Source organism: Cnephaeus nilssonii, assembly GCF_951640355.1.
Source record: "Cnephaeus nilssonii genome assembly, chromosome: 6".
Taxonomy (NCBI): domain Eukaryota; kingdom Metazoa; phylum Chordata; class Mammalia; order Chiroptera; family Vespertilionidae; genus Cnephaeus; species Cnephaeus nilssonii.
The window spans coordinates 25,855,528-25,875,382 of record NC_137077.1 but is presented as its reverse complement, the minus strand read 5'-3'; the positions used below and the strand labels follow the sequence as shown (position 1 = coordinate 25,875,382).

At 42.3% G+C, this 19,855-nt stretch overlaps 1 protein-coding gene across 1 annotated transcript in view; it reads left to right on the top strand.

Moving 5' to 3' along the window:
* RERG (RAS like estrogen regulated growth inhibitor) overlaps positions 1 to 19,855 on the top strand; it is a 111,924-nt gene that overhangs the window by 39,242 nt on the left and 52,827 nt on the right. The gene's annotated exons all lie outside the window — the stretch shown is intronic.

Sequence of the window (19,855 nt, the reverse complement as noted above, 5' to 3'; positions counted from 1 at the left end):
GAACCTGGAATGCATATCTAGGACATCATTAATTCAAAGCATAATCTCTCCCCATTTAAAACAGTGATCTATAAAATTAATGAGAAAAACAATGCAGATATGTTCTTAGGTATTAGTCATTCTGATACTTGAATTTTGTGGAATATGGATGAAGTCCATTCAGTAATGCCAAAGTCCCAGTATTTATATTTTTACTAGAGACCCAGAGAAATACATAATAGTAAACATTGCAGAAAATAGTAATGTCATTTTAAGTGGCATAGGAAGGTAGCATGTTTTAGTCAGAAGAATGGTTGAAAGGAATAAAAACAATATCATTAGCCATTTTTAGAGCGCTTAGAGCTACTCTTGAAGTTATTTCATTATAGAATCATATTCTTAATACATAGACAAAATGAGAGAATTATAAAGTATCCCTCTATTGTAGCAATTATCTTTCCCCTTTCCTACCCCACTTTAGCAATAAAAATGTGAAATGTATTCCTTCAGCCTTACACGGAAATTTCAACCTACTTGGGAAAAAAGCCAAAAAAGAGAGATCTGGAGATTATAGCATTTAAATATCTAAATGTAGGCTTCCAACTGCCTTTGTTCCATGTGCTCTGTGCTTCTGGTTAATTCCACAAATAGTAAAGTGTAATATGATTATAAGTAGCAAAAATAATTTAATGGTTAATGTAAGTTGAAAAGAAAAAGGTGGAATCAGAGAGATCACAATTTCCATCTCTTATTTTGTCTCTTGCTTCTTCATTCCTCACATCCTTCACCGGCTCTGTGTTTCAAATATTTTTTAACTTTTGTCTTTATAAAATAGAAGGTTGATAAATTTGAAGACAGCTTAGGTGTCTTCAATGTTAAAATATACTGTGATTATTTTTACTGCTTTTCATGTTCAAACATGGAACCATTGAATTTATTAGAAAGAAATAATACTTTGAAGTGTTCCATTAAGCAATGGTATGAATTTCAATGAAACTCATAAATTAGTCAGCTAAATTATACAGGGAGAATTTTTTATGAGTTATAAAGTTTCTTAGAAATTAAAATTCATCATGTCAAAATTTGTTCTTAGATTTATTGGGAAGTAAACACAAGATTATGAATACCTCTATGTCATTTAGATACATAAAAACTGGGTGAGGAAATTTTCAATAAAATCAATGGCTTTCATATATGATGATAACATTTTAATAAAATATCAGAAAGGTTTAGTAGTCAAATAAATTTGTTTACCCTTTTTATATTTTGTTTTTTAAGGTGTGTATATGTGTGTGGTTAGTTAATGAGAGTTCTTTTATTGAAATATCAAATATTAGAAGGATACTGTAACATAATGCGTTATCCAATGGGAGAAGAAATCTTACATTTAAAAATGTTAAGATACCTTACCTTAAAAAATGTTAAACTATCTTTAAGGAAAGGCAAAATAAAACACTAAAGTGTTGTGTACTCTGGTATTTTAAATTAGATCCTTATAATCATGAAAGATGGATGGATTTTTTTCTTTTTATTGTTTTTTAAAATATTTACAGGCATAGAAGGCAGTTGTAAAGATGTGTTTCAGGAGACTAGCCTTCTAGCCATTTTCAAATTCCAGTGTTCCAAAGTACCTTATCTCCAATAGCAAAAAACTAACCTATACTGAGTGGCCAGATTATTATGATCTCTGAATGCATAATAATCTGGCCACTCAGTGTATATCCTATATAATAAAAGGCTAATATGCAAATTGTTCCCTCCACCAGGAGTTCGACCATCAGGCAGGCCAGCCAATTGCCCATGTCCCCTCCCGATGTCCCCTCCCCCTGGCCAGGCTGGCCAGACCCCCCACCCATGCACAAATTCATGCACCGGGCCTCTAATACACACACACACACACACACACACACACACACACTGAGTGGCCAGATTATTATGCATTCAGAGAACATAATAATCTGGCCACTCAGTGCATTCTACATCTGTTTTACAATTTTAATTATCCAGTGTCCTACTTCACTGAATCTGTGTAGGTTCACATACTCAAGCAGGTGTGTATGCTGATAAACCATAGCAATCTATATACTAGTATATATAAGCCTAAGCTACTGAACGACTGAACGACCAGTCAACCAGTCACTATGATGTGCACAGACCACCAGGGGACAGACGCTCAACACACAGGATCAGACTCACTCCTGTCTGGATCGGGCCTGCGGGGATTGGGTCGAAACCAGCTATCTGACATTTCCTCAGGGGTCCTGGATTGTGAGAGGGCACGGGCCAGGCTGAGGGACCACATTGGTGCATGAATCCGTGCACTGGGCCTCTAGTATAAACATAATACCTATAACAGGGGAAATGAAAAGTTCTTCCTATGTTCTGTGAAGGTCTGTGTTCTGTTCTGAGCATCAATGGTAAGAAAGGCACAACCACAATAGGGGAAATAGAAAGGAGGGACCCTGAAAATGGAATATTTAATCTAATATGAGGAGTTATGTGATATGAACTAGGAAAACTTAGGTTTTTGCCATGTCATAATTCATGAATTTTGAACTGAAATATGCAATCACCTAAATGAAATAGATGAAAATAAAAGTGAAGGATCACTTGTGAGAAGTTTTAGCCAAATTCCATTTCCCTTTAAGAATAAATAATGGTAGGAGATCTCTAGAATGGCAGAATAAGGACCTCTGTAAATTTACCCCTCCATAAAAACAATGAAAACACTGGAAAATCATCAAAATCAACTTTTTAGACCTCTGGAAATTAATCAAAGTCTTGTAACAATCTGAAAAGCATTTATTCAAGGAAAACTGATGAACCTCATTAAGAACTATAGGATTTCTGGCACTTTAACAGGATCTACTATTATCACTCTTTTCAGAGCTCTGCAGTAGCCTGGAAAACCAGCAGCCTCACAACCAGGGTAGCTGTGAAAGATGGTAGCCCTGCAGTCACTGGAGTGACAGGCAGATCGGATTTGGACCTCCAAAAAAAGTTCTATCTTCAGAACATTGTCATTATTTGACTTAATCTCGCAGCCTCTGGAAAAGCCCATTGGTGGTGCAGTTGCTATTTGATCTGACTCAAAAGATCTGATGGAGAAAAGCCCTATTATATATATTAGTCGTAATTGTTTAATATCTCTGATAAACAAGAACCTGGACAGAAACTTGAAAGGAAGATAAGGGAAATATGATGCCCATGGGATGTTTTGAAAAGCTCAAACATTCCTGGGGACCTAGAAGGCTGTACTCACGTACAAAGCTGTATGCATGCCTAGGAACGACATGAGAGATTGCCAGTCTCTTACCTCTGCATGACCCTGAATCTGTGCAAGCAGAAAATAAAGTCTAAGAGAGGATAGTAAACTTCCTTTAAATTTGGTGGGGTTAACAACAATTAAAAATACAAAATACTTTATAAGCTGGGTCTTAACATCTGGTCTCCCCAGAATTCCTGCATTGTATGTTACACACACACACACACACACACACACACACACACACACACACTTTTAAGTTGATGATGTGTTGATGTATGCCCTGCTTGTTTCATTGCTTATGTAGTGTCTGGCTTCTATTAATGGTCTCATCTCCTGCTCTCTATAGAAATGTGGGTTAATCATTAAAAGGGGAAGTTTAGTAGGAGCCAGAAATTGGTGTCACATGAATGTTTGGCTAGGAATGCATACAAATACTAGACACATTTGAGAGGGAGCTCTTTATAGCTAGAAGGAATACTACAGATCTGTCTTTATAGGTTGCCTCTTATAGAATCTGTCATGAGCTGAAACCATTTAAACCTCACCACTTCAAACCTTGTAGGTTTATTTAGGTTTATGGCTCATTTCACTGGCAAACCAGAGGGGACTCCTATTCTCTTGTTTTACTTTCCTGCCTTGGAATTCCTTTGATTTTTAAATCAGTTCAAACCTTGTATTCCCAAAAGTTGTTAAAATAATATTCTCTTGTGAAAAAGACAGCTTTAGTGTATCCGCTGAACACACCTTTTTATTTGACTGGCTGTCCATTCATCCATTCATCTATCTACCCACCCACCCACCTACCTGTCTGTTCACTTAAATTTGGTTTCCTGGAAGAGAAGCATCTTAAGGATGGAAAGATCGTTGAGAGGGCTGGGTTCTGCCCCTTACTATGTACTTGGAAAGACAATAAAAGCTGTATCTTTGTTTTCTCATTTATAAATTTGGAGGGGTAGGGAGGAATAATATTAAGTGTGCAGGGTTTTAAAGGTTAAGAGAGATCACATATTTAGAACTGCCTTTATTACCTATACCACAGCAGAGAAATGTTAGCATCATTGTGGTGGCAAATGGGTGTGGAGCCATCATCATCTCTCCTCTGTCTCCAAGTGAGAACCGGCAGCAAGCATTTGAGCTACTGCTTGCTCCCTGGGGGCAGGAGTGCAGCCTTTGAGCACAGACCAGGGCCAACTAGCAATCCATCACCCAGAATACACTGTACCCACAACGTGACACCAGGAAGAAGGAGACCTTGCTGTTCTTAAAGCTTAACAGTTTCCCTAAAGTGCTCTCACTCATACCGAATTCTTATTTTGATCATCCAAACAACCCTCGGAAGGAGTCCAGGCACAGATTATTGTCCCCGTTTTACAAATGAAAAAGTCTGGGGAGTCCAAGGATTCCTGGAGGTTCTAGAATCAATGAACTTTAAAACTAGATAGAGGCCTAATCTTCAGACTTAGGGCAGGGCACTCTCATTGCTGGGTCGCTCGGTTGCTGACAAGCCAAGCAGAGTGAGTGAGGGCCGAGGCTGGATGGACCTTCACTTCTGGTTTATGGTGGATGATTGAAGCTACAGAGGATACAGCCGCATCATTAATATTAAACATGAAAACAACACATAAATCTCATGTAATATAATCTTCTTAGGAAAGTAGGGAATGGCACATGTTTTCTTATTGAAGTGGAGCCTTAGAGCTCTGAGAGTGACAACAAAAAGACTCAGAGCTTATTTGGTTAATTAGATGAGAAGCAATCATAAACCAGAATTGCAGGTATAATGAAGGGGAAAACCAAGGTCTAAAATTGACCTTACCTTCTCCCAGGGCATAATTTCTAATTATTTTTCAACTTTCAAAGGACAAATTGTAAATTCCTGCTGCCAACCTGAAAGCTTTTTGCCTTGATTTGGGCAAAGAACCAATTATAATTTTATTTACTTTTATAGCCCGGAGGGGTGGGGGAGATTGAACAAACAAAACAGATACCAAATGATTTTGTGTCTTTATAAACATGTGTAAAAGAGAAATCTCACATAAAAAAAAAAGAGTATTTCTTTAAATGTAATTTACATAACTACATTATTTTTAAAGCTTATGCACATCATCCAACTTGTGAAAGCACCTTTTTCTAATCCAGTGTCCATCAGAACCAGCTCATGAGACTGCTTGTTTTGGAGGCATATTTACAGGCTTATTTTAGATAGCAGGGTATGTAAGGTCTCCTCCACAACAATGATTCTCAACACGTGGTCCTCAGACCACCAGCATCAGCCTCAGCATCATGGTGGCAATGTAAATTCTCAGGTTCCACCCCAACCCTACCTAATCAGAAATTCTGAAGTTGGGGTTCAGCAATCTCTCTGTTACAAGCCTTCGGAGTGATTCTGAGCTTTTTAGACCACTGCCCTAGAAGAGCCAGGTATTGTTGGAGTGAATGAGGTCCTTCGAATGCAGGTCCTAAATCTCCTCTGAATTCACTGGAACAAACAGGAAGGGCCAGTCTAGAGGGTGGACGTGTCCTACGGCAATCCAGCAGACAGTCACATCCCCTCCAGAGTGGGTCTGTTCTCTGAGAAATTCTGCTGTGGCTTGGACCTCCAGGTGGGCCCAGTTGGAAAAGCCAAGTCAGGTTACCGCTTGGAGTCTTTACACATGCCCTACACTTGGTAAGAAAATTCTCCTCTGCATTTGGCAGAGGGGATAGCCGAGGCCTGCTTGTGCATTGTCTCCTTAATATGACTTGTCTTACTTGTAATAAATTATATTATATTCTCACTGGTGTTTTGACCTTAGATGATGAGAAACACATGAGCATGTAGGATAATAGAACCTTAGGGTCACAAGCGTTCTTAAAAGCCATCTAGTGCAACCCTTTGTCAGGCAGTTTAGTGGTTAATTACAACATTCTGAATAATAACAACATTAATATTAATAATAATACTTGCAAAGTACTATCCTATCTAATAAAGAGGGACTATGCTAACTGACCCTCACGCTGTTGCAAAGATGGCAGCGCCCACAGCCAATAAGGAGGGAATATGTTAACTGACTGCCCCACCCTCAAAGATGGTGGCACCCACAGCCAATAAGGAGGGAATATGCTAATTGACTGCCCCGCCCTCAAAGATGGCGGCGTCCACAGCCAATAAGGAGGGAATATGTTAACTGACTGCCCCACCCTCAAAGATGGTGGCACCCACAGCCAATAAGGAGGGAATATGCTAATTGCTGCCCCGCCCTCAAAGGTGGCGGCGCACACAGCCAATAAGGAGGGAATATGCTAATTGCTGCCCTGCCCTCAAAGGTGGCGGCGCCCACAGCCAATAAGGAGGGAATATGCTAATTGCTGCCCCACCCTCAAAGGTGGCGGCGCCCACAGCCACAAGATGCTGGCACCCAGTCCCCTCAGCCCCGCCGGGACGGCAGGTGCGCGGCAAGGCCAGAGTCCCCCAGTCCCCTCAGCCCCCCAGCCGCCTAGGGCCTGCCTGAGGCACAGGCAAGCCTCGGATGGCAGCTGCCCAGCTGCCCAGGGCCAGCCCGAGGCTCAGGTAACCAGGGCCGGCCGAGGCTTGCGCTTCTAGCAGTGGCAGCACCAGAGGTGTGATGGGGCATCGCCTTCCCCTGAAGGCTGGGTCGCCTCCCAACCCTGAGGGCTCCCGGACTGTGAGAAGGGGCAGGCCGGGCTGAGGAGCCCCTCCTCCAGTGCATGAATTTTCATGCACTGGGCCTCTAGTATCTTTTATAATTTCATAGCTTAATGTGATGTTCAAGTAACCTGTATATTAGGGAATGTGGGTATCATCATCATTGTCACCATGATAAGGAAACTGAGGCTCAGTGATTTTTCCAGAATTCCAAAGTTAAATGGGAGAGTTGAGACTGAAATTCACAGTCTCCTATCCTCTTTGCATCAAATCTCCATAGAATCAAGGGATCAAATTGGATGAAATGGTTAAATATGATGTTCTATTTCTAAAAATTCTCCTTGCAAACCCATGGTAATGGATATTCCTTTTCAATATTTTCCGGACTGCAAGAATCCCTGGGATCACTAGCAATGTTTCCTTGCTTCCCTGCCCTTGGCAGCCACTTTCTTTCATTGCCTCAACCACACACCCTTGCCCAGGCAGACAACGAGGCAATATCTCATACTTTTCAGAGGTTGAGAACCATAGAAATGTCTTTGGAATTCTTGTCCAAGTTAGAGATGATGGCTGCTCATGGAGCTGAGTCCTTCTTTACTCTGCATGCCGAAATGAGTGTTTGGAATTGTCTGTAGTAGTGATAATGATTACACACCACCTACACATCCTCTGCCACTGCTCTTGTAACTAGTGACCTACACCCAGGAGGTGATCAGGGGAGCTAACTATAGTCATGGAGCAGACTGTTATCCAAGCACCTCCTTGCCTTTGTCTTTCTTCTGTCTCTAAAAGATTGAGGTGGAGGGTGGAGAGGATAAGGTTCTAAGATGAGCAAATTACAGAGTCATCCTAGGTGGGGGGTGAGGGGATTGAATAAGGGGATAGGTAATCCCTGAGCAGAGTTCACTTTCAGGGAATCCTAAAAATGTACTATGCTGGGAGTCTTACAGTTATTGTTATTATTTTTTAACCTTCTTGGATCTCCCTGGTAGCAACCCCAGGGCACCATGACCCCAGTTTGTTTTTTTGGTTTGTTTGTTTTTTAAAGCATTCTGCTCCTGAAAAGCCTCCCCAGTTCATCTGGGTTGGGCTGTTATTTAAAGCCACCCCAGTCACTTCTTGCTGCAAGTGGATGGTCATTCTTACCACCACCTATGAGTGAAATTATTGGCCCAGGGGCTGGCTGTGCATGAGAGGGGGAAGCCCAGAATCCCACGTCGTCCATTCTGTGATGTCCTGTAGGGAAGCACAGACTGTATATTTTCAGTAAGTATAGTTTATTATGTTGTTTGAGAATGTTACTCTGAGAAACAGATGTTATTTTTGGAGCCCAAGCAACTTTATTTTAGTGAAAAAAACCTTGGCAGAAGTTAAAAGATTGTTGGCTAGAAGAAGTGGCTGGTATGTGGGCTCCCAATCTAGTCCCCTTAGTTGCACTGTGACAGTTTACATGCAGAGACAGAAGTCCATAATTTGCAGTCCTGGAGTGGCTGCCACCCTGCAATGGCTAATGCCACCAGGACTCAGCAGGAGGATAGGCAGAAGGAAAGTAGCCGAGCTGTGTCCCCAGAATCCATTTGGGTTTTGGTCACACTTCATGCCCCTCTTCATTTGGCTTGGAATGCTCTAGAGGAGAAGTTTGAAGCCCTGAAGAGAGAGCTCAGTGGGTTGTTTTGCCAAGAGGGTTGTTTTCAACTTGCTCTTCCATTTAAATTTTCAGAGTGGCACTCTGGCTTAATGAAGAGAGCCCTTCACTAGAAAACTTCAGTAACACCCTTTTTTGGATTCTCTCCGAGGACAAAAGGTTAAGTTTGCAAAGGAAATTTTGTTTTATTTCTAACTTATTCTCATGCACCTTTCACTGTTTTGTGCTAATTAACCTCTCTCATGGTTGGAAAATTACTGAGGGAAAGATCAAGAAAGAAAACTCAATGTGATTGTTTAGTGGACTCGGGGTGATCCAAGTGCAGGGCTCAAATCAGTGGTTCTGTTGCCCCCAAGGCTGATAGTCTAAGGATGAAGACATGGTGCCTCATGAAAATTTCCTGTTGACCATGTCAAGGCAGTCCAATCTGTTGAGTAGGGACACTCAATGGTGGTGATGGACATTTCATAGATGGCTATTCCAAGGTGCCTGGTGATTAACCCATTTGGGGTCAACACACTGATGCAAAGTTGAGGGTTCAGGTTTTGCTCATGTCCCTTGGAAGAAAGAATTAAAAAGAGCTACTTGGGTTTTTGGATCTCAGAAAAATTCAGGTCCAGAGTAGGCTTTTGTGGTGAGCTAGCGGTTAACTTTATGTTGGCCTGAATACTTTGGTTGTCTATGGAGAATCCAAAGTTTAGCAAATAGACAATGAGTTTGGAGCTTACTTCAGAATCACTAGAGAGGGGGATGGACAAATCCAGACCCCCTGGTACTAGAAGTGCTAATGTAAAACTTGCTTCAGTCAGGATTGGCTCAGAGATCAATGGAGCAGGATTTGTTGGTGTCCAACAGCATTAACTGTGATGTGTGATGGTCAACCTGAGTAATTTATGATTTATTGTAGCCCTTGTCTTGCTCTTCTCTGTTTCAAATGGCACTATCTTTCCTAGGCTCCCTGGTCCTTTGTCTTCCCAGTATGTTTGGCCAATGTGAGGCAGAGATAAAAGGACAGGAAGGAGGGAAAAACCACAGCATTTCTCTCTTTGTTTCCTGTGGTTTCTCTTGTAATAACTGCCCCCCTCTAGAGTTCTAATTACCTCAAAAAAGACTTTCCCTCTGTGATTCCCCTCTCCCACAAGGAAGTCTCCACTGCCTTCCACTCCTTCTGGAATCTCCATATGCTACGCTCTGATTACCGGCCACCTCCTGTTGTTCCTTCAACTCTAGTTGTGCGTATAGCTTTCTGCCGTGGCTTCCCCATCGTCTAACTGGCTTCTCACTACTTCCATCACTTTGGAAAACAGTTTTCCTCTATTAAATGCCCTCTGTTTCAAAGACCTAAAGTGGTTTCCATTTCCTGGCTAGACTCTAGGATACATGTCCACGGAGCAGATCTAGAATTGCATCTGAGACCATCTGACCATCAAATGACTTCCTTTCCCCTGTCCCAGATTTATGTCCTCTCATCTGCCTGAAACATTTCCTTCTTCTAGCCCAGTTCTTCACATCCATGTTGAACTTCAGTTCTTTTGGGTCAACATCCCTTCTTTCTTAAATTCCTGTATTCATCTTAAATGTCACTGGTGCTATTTGAGATACAATCTAGGAAAAATGGCTCCGTGAGTCACAAAATAAAATTATAAATGTTAATTATTATCCCTTCTTCTTCCCTCCAGACTGAGTCATCCATTTTTTCTAGCATATTATTCCTTTCTCATTTTTTAATGTCAGGCCACCTAGCAGGGGTAGGGTCTGCTTAGGTCTGCGTGGTACTACTAGCACTGTTGGCTCACAGCAAAGGAAAGTACTAATGATCCCCACCTACATTTGTCATGTTTTAACAAAAGGCAGAAATGTCATGTCACCATGAAGCTAAGGATCCTCATTAACACAGCTAGGGGCTCAAGAGCTTGTATTGCTTCAGCAAAGTTTGTCAAAATTCTTAGCAAAAAATTTGGCTTAATGTGAATAACTCTCTATACAGTTATTGCAACTGGTAGCAATTTAAACTGTATACAATACAAATGTATATTATAGGATTCCAAAGTCTGGCACTACATTGTAAGGAGGCCTGGGTTCCACCCCTCACTGTAAGGACTTGCGTGACCACAAATAAGACTTTTCTTTCTGGGTCCATTTTCACTTTTGCAAACAGGGAGTTGGGCTAGATAATCTCTAAGAGCCCAAATAAATAGTTATATATAGAGAGAGAAATAGAAAGTTATAACTGTACAGTAAATTTGGTTGTGATTATTTTCATTCTTCATGCTATATTTTCTCTACTTGATAACAAAAGAGATCCTCATGAGCATAGAAAGAAAAACCTTTCTCTGCTCTCTTTTCCACTCTAGTACTAATTGGATGCCTAACTATTCCTTTGTTCTAAAAGTAGTGTGCTGGAAGTTGGTTCCAAGAATGAGAGAAAAGACTCATGGGGTATTTGGTTCTGGATTTTCGTTTGTGTGCTTAATATTCATATACCCAAGCTCTCCACCTCTCTTAGTTGGAGGATGAATTTGGTGATTTGAAAAACTTGATCTTATGATTTTTTTCTTTATTCTAACTTATTCGCCCCATGCTTTCTCCTGGTGGTAGTGCCCTGGGAGGGCTCTGTATGGGCCTTGGTCCACTGTGTGCATAACCAAAGTAGGCAGCCATTTAAACAATTAGATTTGGGTTCTGTCTTCACACATTTCTCTTCTCATTCCCCTTCCATTGTCCTGTGTAAGAACCCTAGAAACTTCATAAGAGAATCAATGTTTTTCTTATTATTAAGTGGCCCGGTGTACGAAATTCATGCATGGAGGGGGAGTTCCCTCAGCCCAGCCTGCACCCTCTCCAATCAGGGACCCCTTGGGGGATGTCTGACTGCTGGTTTAGATCTGCTGGGGGGATGTCCGACTGCCTATGAGATCGGGCCTAAACCGGCAGTTGGACATCCCTCTCGCAATCTGGAACCACTGGCTCCTAACCGCTCACCTGCCTGCCTGTCTGATTTCCCTTAACCCCTCTGCCTGATCGCCCCTAACTGCCTCTGCCTGCCTGTCTGATTGCCCTTAACCCCTCTGCCTGCCTGCCTGATCACCCCTAACCTCTCTGCCTGCCCGCCTGATCGCCCCTAACTGCCCTCCCCTGCCAGCCTCATCTCGCCCCCAACTGCCCTTTCCTGCCAGCCAATTTGGTTCTGATTGGTTGGTTTCTATGCCAGTCAGCATCAAAAGCTCTGTCTCCTAGGCAGCCATTGGCTCTTCACAGTTCATCCAGATTTGGTTCTGATTGGTCAGTTTCTATGCCAGTCAGTCAGTGTCAAAAGCTTTGCCACCTAGGAAGCCATTGGCTCCTCACAGTTCACCCAGATTTGGTTCTGATTGGCCAGTTTCTATGCTAGTCAGCATCTCCGGGCCTATCTCCGGGCCTGATCAGAGAGGCGGGACTGATCAGAAGCCCCCACAGAGGCCCAGAGAGAAACAGAGGCATGGCTGCTGGCGCAGCCCGGAGAGAAAGAGAGAGACAACGGCTGATCAACAGCTGCCATGGAGGCTGCGGATCAGACCCTGCCTCTCTTTTTGGGCCTCTCTCCAGGCCTGATCCACAGCCCCCTTGGCAGTCAGTGCTGGGTCACCACGGCAACCCAGCATTGACTGCAGGACTGACTTCCAGTCAGTCAAGCCTTCAGTCGTTTTGGACATTACGGACCCTGGGTTTTTATATATTAGGATTGGGGTGACATCTATAGTAATAAAAGCATAATATGCTAATTAGACTGGACAGCCAAACGACCTTCCAGACAACCTTTGGACAAAGCCTGGGGTGCAAGGGCCGAGCCCCTTGCACAAATTTCATGCATTGGGCCTCTAGTTGGTTAATAAGATTATATAGATTTCAGGTGCAAGGCAGTTTCTAATTTTTCACATCTCAGCTTAGACTGAGGAAAGCTGGTAATTTCTACTCTGAATGTGGTTAGAATATGTTTCTATAGTGCCCTCCCTCTACTTTCCTTACCAGAGAGTACTGATACCAGAGCCATACTGGGTTTAAATTCTGCCTCTGCCATGTAGCAACTATGTACAAGTTACTTAAGCTTCCCAAGACTTCATTTTTAAAATTGTGAAGTGGGAATGATGAGAGTATATATTTACATCCATGTTTTGAGGGAGAATTTAATATGAAATATTTAGAACAGTGCCTGGCAATTTGTGAGTGTTCAACAATGTGATTTGTTATAATTGTTATTAACATTACTGATTGTTTATTTGTCTGTGTCATCAGACTCTAACTATATGCACATAGAGACTGTGTGTCTCTTATGCATGGCCAGAGTCCAAACTCCTAACACAGGGCTTGATGCAGAATAGGTGATTCATAAATACCTTTTGAGTGAATGAACGAAGGAATGAAGGAATCTCTAAAATCTCTTCCTAAAATGCATGTACTTCTAGTAGAAGTAATTAGGCCATTGACACTGAATGAAACAAATCTGAGTAGCTCCTGAACATGGAAAATATAAATGGGAAGAAGGTAGAAAGGAAGTTCAGAGCGTATGGAGAGTAGGTCTGTGTACTGTGCAAAAGGCTTTAGTAACCAGCTTATCCCAAGAAAGGAGAGTGCTTAAAGGAAGATGAATGGGCTCCAACAAACGCACTTTCTCCAACTCTGAAGTTTTCCTCACCTGGAAGTTTTGTTGTGTGACAGTTTATTTATACCAGGTAGACTTGAACGTTCGACTATGCCTCGGCTTGTAAGAAACATTACCCCCAAAAGCTTTAGTGCATGTGGAGTATTCTAAGATATATTTTTCCAACTCAGTTCTTAAACTCCTATCTCTATTATACTACTATCCATGTGATGGGATAAAATGGATTCTTAATTCCCGACACTTATGCCATGTCTTTGGGCAAAGTGTGATTCTTGGTTACATGCAGAGTATTTTACTGTGCAGTATCTCATTTAATTATTATATTATCCTGTAGGGTAGGTAAGGTAAGTATTGCCAAACCTTTCTAGAGGTGGTGAAATTGCTGTGAAAAAGTTTAATAGCATACCTAAGGTCACACTCCACGTTCTACATATCTTCTACTATGTGTTTCATTTATGCTTCATTTATAGATGGAACCCTTAAAAATTTCCAAATATGTGGGCTTAAAAACACACACATTTCAGTGGCACTTACACATCTCTTGCATCTGCTTTAGGCCCTGTGTGGTTCATTTTAGCTCATGAAGGGGCCACTATGCTAACCAACTAGTAACCCAGGGTTACTATGCTAACCAACAAGAAAAAGATTTAAAGCAAAAACAACATAAATATGCTACGCTATATATAGAATTCCACAAATTAAAACTGCTTAACTACCTAGAACGTATATCAGCCATGACAATGAAACATATTGCAGTTTTTTTAAAAAAAAATTGTCATAGATGCTAAGTAACTATGGCCATTTTTCTCCCTGTCCATTTTTCAAAATGTAAGGTGATTTCTACTGCTCTCTTCCTCCTTATATGAACAACAGAATATCAGAATTTTCCTCCATTGTCTTAGGCAAGCATTCACTAAGTCTCTCCTTTTCCATTCTCAAGAAGACAAATGTGGTTAGACTTTGTTGTTTTGTTTTGGGTCTGATTTATTCTTTTATCAATACATATAAAGAAATGTCTGCAATTAATAACTAACATAAAGAAAACTAAAAGTCCTGAAAAACCAAATACAAGTTTAAAAACACATATATAGTTAAATCAACCATTATTCTCCTTCCTGTAAAAGTAAAAAGGAATGAAATATTGTCATGGTGTGTTCGAGAAATTATGGGGGCCTGTCCAAAGGACCCAGAAGCCAGCCTGAAAGGGCTCTCACTGGACAATTCTGAGACAAAACTAATGTTGATAGTAATGAATTACAACTCATTTGATAAAATAATAATATATGAGTCCATGTCTAGATCAACAATAAGTTGCAGAACAATACCTGCTGTTAAATATGGGAAGAATGACAGATGTAGGGAATTACCACTTGGGGGAACCATCATAGTACTAATTGGTTCATGAGTGGCTGCTGAATGAGGATCAGGTTATTTACATAGCTTCAGAGTATATCATAAAAATTATTTATTAACTACAAATGGAAAAATAGCAGCTTCACAGTGGAGAAACCTGAAAAAAAATGCCACCTTAATCAAGTGAATAAAGTGAACTTCACCAATGATGGAACAAACCAACAACCTGTGCCTTCTAATATGATTTACTGAGAAGGACACAATATCATTTCTGTGGCAATCTGTCCCCAAATGCAGAAACTGAATCCAATCATGAGAAAATATTAAACAAATCTCACTGAGTGACATTTTAGTCTGTTCCTCTTCAAAAACTGTATACTCTTCAAGATGCCTTGTAGTCTTACAAAATGTCATAGGCTTGAAATATTTTCTTTTAAAAACTGAGGAAATCTTTCAATTTAAAAGATATATGACAATTAAATACTGGTACAATGTTGGCTCCTAGATCTCAGACTGGGCGGGTGGGAAATAACTAAAAAGATATGGGACTGCCCTGGCTGGTGGCTCAGTTGGTTGGAGCATTGTCCCATACACCAAAAGGTTGTAGGTTCAATTCCCTGTCAGGGCACATACCTAGGTTGTAGGTTCAATCCCCAATCAGGGCAAGTCTGGGAGCTAATCATTTTTTCTCTTTCATATCAGTCTCTCTCTCTCTCTCTCTCTAAAATCAACAAACATATCCTCAGTAAGGATGAAAAAAAGGCATGGGACAATTGAAGATGTTTAAATATGAACCATGGATTAGATAATATTGTATCAATGTTTTCTGATATTAATAACTATACTGTTATCCTCTCTAATAAAATGGTAATATGCAAATTAACCATCACTCCGCTACATAAGCCACGCCCACCAGCCACACCACACCCACCAGCCAATCAGAGTGAATATGCAAATTAACCCCAATCCAAGATGGCTACAGCCACAGTGAACAAGGTTTCCCAGGTAACAGAGCAAGCCACGCTTTCCATAGCCGTTGCAGGCCTAAGCCTCCACTCAAGCTACAAAGTTTCAATTATAGAAGGTAAACAAATGCAAACAAATGGCGGCAGAATGGAGCTTGAGAGAGCAGGCCAGGGTTGCCGGCGGCAACAGGGGAAGCAAAGCTTTCCGCACACCCTGCCCGGGCTCACCCGCTTAAGGCTACAAAGTTTCAATTGTAGAAGGTGAATTAACTGCCACAGAGATGGCTGCCGCCCCGGAGGGAGCAGCAGGCTTGGCTCCACTCCAGGCTACAAAGTTTCAATTGTAGAAGGAAAATAAATTCCAGATACCAGGGCCTCCCCTTGGGTTGCCAGGGGGCGTGGCTGGCCTGCAAACCACCACAGGCCCCTCGCTCAGGCCACTCCACGCCCCAAGGGAACCCCACCCTGATCCGGGACACCCTTCAGGACAAACCAGCTGGCCCCCACCTGTGCACCAGGCCTCTATCCTATCTAATAAAAGAGTAATATACAGATTGGTCATCACTGCAACACACAATATAGCTGCCCCCATGTGGTCAAAGATCCTGCCTCCATGTGGACACAAGATGGCCACCACAAGATGGCCAGCAGGAGAGGGCAGTTGGGAGGCACCCGGCCTGCAAGGGAGGGCAGTTGTGAGGGACCAGGCTTGCAAGGGAGGGCAGTTGGAGGTGATCAACCCTGCAGGAGAGGACAGTTAGGGGTGACCAGGCTGGCAGAGGAGGGAAGTTGGGGCAAACAGGCTGGCAGGGGAGCAGTTAAGCATCAACCAGGCTGGCAGCGGAGTGGTTAGGGGGTGATCAGGCTGGCAGGCAGAAGCGGTTAGGGGCAATCAGGAAGGCAGGCAGGCAGGCAAGCAGTTGGGAGCCAGCAGTCCTGGATTGTGAGAGGGATCGGGCCTAAACGGGCAGTCGGACATCCCTCCAGGAGTCCCAGATTGGAGAGGGTACAGGCTGGGCTGAGGGACAACCCCCCACCATGCACGAATTTCGTGCACCGGGCTTCTAGTTATATTATAAAACTAGAGGCCTGTTGCACAAAGAGATTCATATAATAGGCCTTCCTTCCCCTGGCTTCTGGTATCGGTTTTCCTCCAGAACCCAGGACCCAGGCTTTTGCTCTGGCTGCGGCCTTCAGTCTTTGCTCTGGGCGGAGTGCTGCTCCTATAGCTCCCTCCCCCCGCCGCCCTCCCCCTTATAGCAGGTGACCAGCCCCGCCCAGCCATTCCATGCCTGCGAGCATGCTGCCCAGAGGCCCAGAGCAGCTGGGGGGCGGGGCTGCTGCCATTGTTGTCAGGTTAATTTGCATACTCACTCCTGATTGGCTGGTGGGCGTATCGAAGTGATGGTCAATTTTCATGTTTCTCTTTTATTAGTGTAGATGTCTTTATTACTAAGAATACATATTGAAATATTTAGAGATGTATATCTCCAACTTATTCTCTAACAGTGCATAAAAGTGTTAAAATATATATCCATATATAGAGGAAAAAATGATAAGAAAAAGAGGACAAAATGTAAATAATGGGTGGATCTGAATAAAGAGTATATGAAAGTTATTCTATATTCATAGCTTTTTCTGTGTTTAACAATACTTTCCCCAAAAATGACCAACAAGTATTGGAAAGCAAAATTTCCCAGTCATTTGCAATTCACTGGGGTAAGAAATCAAAGCTAGCTTCCTGAAATAAGCAGTAAGAGCTCTCATTTCCTTGTCATCAGTTGTCATTGTGTCTTTGTGTGTTTGGGAGTTGTTTTCATTTGGGGAGGGGATTGCTTTTCTTGTGTTTGTTGTTGTTGTTTGTTTTTTTATGCGTTCTTAAGTATAAGTGAGGAACTAAGAAGAGTAAAAATGATAAAATTAGCCATACCATTCAAGGACAGGAAGCAGTTGATCAGTTTTAGCACCATATTTTCATGAAACAGGAACATGGTTGTTTCCCAAGAATGGCCTATAAATCACATCCTCCAAGTCAGCACCAACTGGTGGGAATTCATATGACAAATTACTTTATAGTTCTCAAGCTTCCTGCACAGTCCCTCATGACATTTTGGCAAAACAAAACTGGGGGTGGCTGGATTGTAAAATATTTCCCAAAATTACAAAATATTTTAGAGCTGATACCAGACCTACACTGTTATCTGCTGACTACAAATAGTTTTAAGCTATTCTGGTATGCCTGAGCATCTGCTTTATATGCAACCTAAGGGCTCTCCTCCATTCTCCTACCTTCTAGAAAGAACAGATCTAGAGTTTAGGATGAAAACCAGCCTATCCACTAACAGGGAAAGTTTATAGCAAGTTGATGAAGAGGAGCTGAAAGAGCAGACAGGCTGAGAGATGACTGACAGATCTATCCTCCTTTTTTCATTTTATAACAGGCACTGGTTTAGCATTTTATCATACACATTATCTCTTTTAGTCCCTTAATATTTCTGAGATGAGCACTACTTTTATCCCCATCTGACAGCTTGGCTAACTAAAGTTTAGAGAAGTAAGATGGCTTGCCAAATGTGAGTGGCAGGGTTGAGATTTGAACAAAATTCTGCCCAACATCAGAGTTCCATGAAGCTTTGACTCCTGTTTAATTAACTACTAGAAGCCCGATTCATGAAATTCGTGCAAGAGTAGGCCTTCCTTCCCCCAGCTGCTGGCACCAGCTTCCCTCCAGCACCTGGAACCGGGGCTTCCCTCCAGCCGCTGACAGGCACCTGGGACCCAGGCTTCCCTCCAGCCATCAGCAGGCACCTGGGGACCTGGGCTTTCCTCGCAGCCAAGGTGGCATGCCTCGGCCCTTGCAGCCCCGGCTTCGTCTGGAAGGTTGTCCAGAAGGACATCTGGTCTAATTAGCATCTTACAGTTTTACTATTATAGACTAGAGGCCCGGTGCACGGAATTTATGCACGGGGGAAGGAGGGTCCCTCAGCTTGGCCTGCACCCTCTCCAATCTGGGACCCCTTTGGGGATGTCCGACATCCCTCTCACAATCCGGACATCCCTCTCACAATCCGGGACTGCTGGCTCCTAACCACTCACCTGCCTGCCTGATTGATGCCTAACTGCACCTCTGCCAGCCTGATCGCCTCCAACTGCCCGCCCCTTCCAGCCTGATTGCCCCCAACTGCCCTCCCCTGCCAACCTGATGGCCCCCAATTGCCCTTCCCTGCCAGCCTGGTCACCCCCAACTGCCCTCCCCTGCAGGCCTGGTCCCCCCCAACTGCCCTCCCCTGCTGGCCATCTTGTGGTGGCCATCTTGTGGTGGCCATCTTGTGACGACGTGAGGGCAGCCATCTTGTGGTGGCCATCTTGTGGCAATGTCGTGCATGACGCCACCTAGGCTTTTATTATATAGGATATTGATCAGCTCCACTCTGCTTCCTTCTCCTGAGGACTCACGGTGCAATGGTAATGCCATTCCAGACTCTTGTATAATTTGTTGCAAATCCTGATTTAGAAAGAAAATGTCAACAGCTATTGCAGTTTTTCTGAACCCAGCAGTTTCGTTAACAAGCATTTCTCTAATCTACAGGACAATTATTTGATACTCACAATGTTACCTCTTATTGTAAGATTTGAAAGTGACTTCTGAATCATCAAAGAGATAGAAATTAAATTAACTTTTTAGAAGTTGGTAATCATAGTACAATTGTTAAAAACTGATGTGATATTTGATGGGTAAACTTCTGTAGTAGAGTTCTTAACCTCAGCTCCAGGCCCACCAAGGAGTCTATAAATCAATTTCAGGGGGCTAGAAATTGGATGGGAAAACATATTACCTTCATTTTTACTAACCTTTAAATGTTGTTTAAGTGAAATTGAGCTCTGCTTTCCAAGATGAATGTAGATACAGATCACAGTATTGAAAGTTACACCTTGAATTGCCTCACCGATAGAAGTCACAGATTTTTCAATCATACCAGTTATTGCTCATATTTCAAAATGTTGTTAATACTCATAATTAAAGATTATGATAGTTATTAGGTCATTATTAAAATTGTAACATATTAAACTTATTTAATATGTTAACAGAGAATAATGCAATTGCTTTACCACAAATTTGGTTTTTAACATTTTTCTAACAGTATGCTAATATTTAAAAATTTTTAATAGTGCTATTTCAACTTAGTTGGTTTTTTGGTGATCATATGACTTTTACGTTATATATATATATTAAGATACTAGAGGCCCAGTGCACAAAATTTGTGCATAGGTGGGGGTCCCCTAGGCCTGGCTGGCAATCAGGGCCTATCAGGGCTGGGGCTGATTGGGGCCTGCCAGCCGTGGGGAGGGACAGGGTGTG